The sequence below is a fragment of the Manacus vitellinus genome, unplaced genomic scaffold (assembly GCF_001715985.3).
Source record: "Manacus vitellinus isolate BGI_N305 unplaced genomic scaffold, ASM171598v3 scaffold_0_pilon, whole genome shotgun sequence".
Lineage (NCBI taxonomy): Eukaryota > Metazoa > Chordata > Aves > Passeriformes > Pipridae > Manacus > Manacus vitellinus.
The window spans coordinates 3261364-3264757 of NW_021938789.1; the positions used below are offsets into that span (position 1 = coordinate 3261364).

Consider the following 3394-nt stretch of genomic DNA (forward strand, 5'->3'; position numbering starts at 1 on the left):
AAAAAAAAGCAAGCACCTGACTCTTACTCCCACCCCAGGTCTGCAATTTGAATGATGCCTGGTTTGGTACCGACAGCTTACACAGGGCTCTTTGTGACTCCTTGTGCCACATGACTGTGTAAGAAGCAAGGAAAGAAACTCTCATGGAGCAGCTGGAGCTTAAAGTGTGTAGTGAGCCATCACAAATGGAAAATCAGGTATAAGCAGGGATTGTGCAAGAAACAGAAAGACTGATCACCAGAGGTAAGCCATGTCTCGAGGCCAGGAAACAAGACTTGCCAAGTGTCAGCTAACTTAGGCATGCGGAGACAATTATAACAAAGAGACCAAGGCTTTGCAAATGCATTAAAAACAAAAAAGAGAACAAAGAAGGAGGAAGCAAAGCCTCAAGGCAGTGAGGGACAGTGCCTTTCTCAGAATTCTGGGTGAGCTGGCTAATGATATCACAAATAAATATTTTTATAAGTCTGTTAGATTTGGAATCTAGTTCAGCTAAAAATCACATACTATCTTTCATAACAAGGCTTATGCAAATTTTGTATTTAAGAAGAATGGAGATGAAAGCAGCAGCACAGCTACAGTATCTTCAATCTGATTTGTTATATACAAATTTGAAGGAAAAAAATAATTAAGGATGTACAGATAAATGGGATAAAATGGAAATTTTTTCCCACAAAGTAGACTATGACAGACTAGCCTGACTAGCCTGACCATTCTCTGTGAAAAGAACATGGATTTTTTAGATTAAGGTAATATAATATTTATTGATGAAATGAAGTTGGAATGTTTCCTCACTCCAGAAGATTATTGTAATTAAAAGTAACTGGATAGCTTCAATGACTACCAAGCCTGGCAGAGTTCAGAAAGTGTTTGGACAATGCTCTCAGGCACATGGTGCGACTTTTGCTTTTTCCTATGCAGAGCCAGGAGTTGGACTTGATGATCCTTGTGGGTCCCCTCCAATTCAAGATATTCTATGACTCTATAACTTCAATAGTGTGTAATAAAGTTGTGAGCTGCTAAAATCTTCAGATTCAAGTAACAAGTTTATCAGTTTGAGACAACCGAGAAAGAGCAAGCTCATAAAATAACTATGTTTTCCTGATGTTACACAGGTGTGATCCTAAAAGGTACTGGACAGGGCTTTTCCAGGAGGAATGAGCAAGTATTCAAGTCCCTTGAGCTGGAACACAGCATGAAAGTTAGGTCACACAGAAAGCTTATCTTGTACAAAACCAAAATTCAACTCAGAAGAGAGATGGAGGAGGGCCAGTTACCCTGTAGTACAGTTTGTATCAGGGCTGGTCAGTTTAGCCTTTGGTTTGGGCGTGGGGAACGTTTTCCTTGCTAAGACCAAGTATGCCTTTCCAACACATTTGGCAGACCACACATTAACATGTTCTGCTATCCAGTAATAACATACACACGAATTTTAATCACGGGCTGTACCCTATAAAATGAAGTCACAGGGCATGTTCAGCCAACAAAGAGAAGGTTCCCCACACCTGCTTCAGCTTAATGTGCTTAACGCACTGATCTGTCTTCTCTGGAGACTGAAAGTTCTGGGTTTAGTCAGGCAGGAAAATAAATGCTGTAATTTCCACCAACAAAGTCATGATGTTCTGACACAGAACTTGCACCAAAATCAGTGGAAGAGCTGCATTCAAACAGCTTTCCTGCTTGTGGTCTTCATATGGGACTTGTGTTACTCAGCCTGCCCACGGCTGTACACAGCTCTCAGTCTTTGTGCAACAGAAACCTGAGTCTGGGGCAAAGGCTGCTGCTGGCTGCAACTGAGACACACACTGTGGGAAGGCTTAAGAAGTTACATTTTCCTTACGTTCTGCCAGTGCAATGCCTTTGTTGTACTAAGAAATTATTATTTGCTTTACATAGAGACTCCTTCAAATCCAATAGCAGGTGTTAATAGCTCTGTATTTACATTATAAATTAATCAAAGGTCAGCACCAAACCACATTTCCAGCTATTGCCAGTCTCTGTTTTACTTAAAACACAGGAATTTATTCCACAGACCAAGCCTCCTCTCTGTTGTATTCAGAAGAGGGATTCTCTTTGCTACTTCTTGCTACAGATTTCTGTGAATGGCAAAGAGAAATACCAATAAATGGCATTGACAGGAAATATTGCACCGCTTTATTTTCTGACCACAGAAACTACTCTGATACCATGGTAAAGGTTAAGGGCTTCAAAACTAAGTTAAAGTATTAGTTGACTAAGCGCCAAAGGAATACGCTACTTTTTATTCAAATAAATCTCAGAATGATACAGTGTTTTGGGTATATTGCCTTATTAAGTTCTCGTTTTCAGTTACATTCTTGTTAAAAAATAAATGGTATTAAAACTGATCACTTTGTACATCTCACAGCAGTACTCTCACAGTAGTAACACTACTCTGTAGATCATTTTTACAAGTACAAAAATGCATTCTAAGTTGCTGAACATTTTTAAATAGCTTTTTCATAATTTTTCTTATGTATATTTTTAAACATCATTTTGATTTTTCAATATTCTACTCATATCAATAAAAAAAAAATAAAACAAAAAACCCCAAAACATCTGGGAAGTAATAAAAGGCAAATGGAGAAACAAACAAAAGCCCAATAAAATCTGAAATACTGAATGAAAATATCTCAAAGCAACATTTAACATGTGAGAATGAAGTAAACCTCATCTTATCAAATTTCAAAAGTCACTTTTTAGAGCACTTAAAAATACCTTTCCAACCATGTAACATTTCTTGGTAATGGTAATCTGCAGAGTGATATGGTCTCGCTACCATGGGTGTGGGGAAAACCTGGATAAAATGAGAGTTGAGTGCAGAGGCAACGCATGGCTCTGCCCGTGGCCAGCCTGGAGTCGGCACGGCTGGCAGGGCCCTGGGCTGTTCTGGACACGGGTCACCTCTGCAGTGCCCCTGGTACCAGAAACCGGGCACTGAGAGCCCACCTGTGTCCACAGAGCCTGGCTGAGCGCTGTGCCCTGCCCACACCTGAGCCGACCAGCCTCGCAGTGCACCAGGCCTGGGTCAGTGCCTGCATCTGATCCCCCACGGACACAAGATACTTGGGGCAATGCCCCCACCTGCTTTCCGATGGACACGGGACACTTACAAAGGATCCTCACCATGTGTTACAACCTGCTTTCTCCCCGTGCCTGGTGTCTTCCAGGCAGGCACCTGTGTCAGACCCTCCTGCAGTCAGATAAAACCCGATCCCCAAGTCACGTCCTCTGGGGATGCAACTTCTGGAGGTGGTGGAGTCACCGCCCCCGGAGGTGTTTAAGGAAAGGCTGGACGAGGCACTGCAGTACCATGGTCTAGTTGAATGGTGTGCTCGGTCACAGGTTGGACGCGACGATCTCAGAGGTCTTTTAC

General features: G+C 41.9%; 1 protein-coding gene across 1 annotated transcript in view; it reads left to right on the forward strand.

Moving 5' to 3' along the window:
* The first annotated feature begins 3345 nt into the window (after nucleotides 1–3345).
* Nucleotides 3346–3394, forward strand: part of SH3BP2 (SH3 domain binding protein 2) — a 36000-nt gene continuing 35951 nt past the window's right edge. Inside the window, exon 1 of the mRNA XM_018076328.2 lies at nucleotides 3346–3385. The gene's annotated coding sequence lies outside the window, so the exon portion shown is untranslated. The remainder of the gene's footprint in view (nucleotides 3386–3394) is intronic.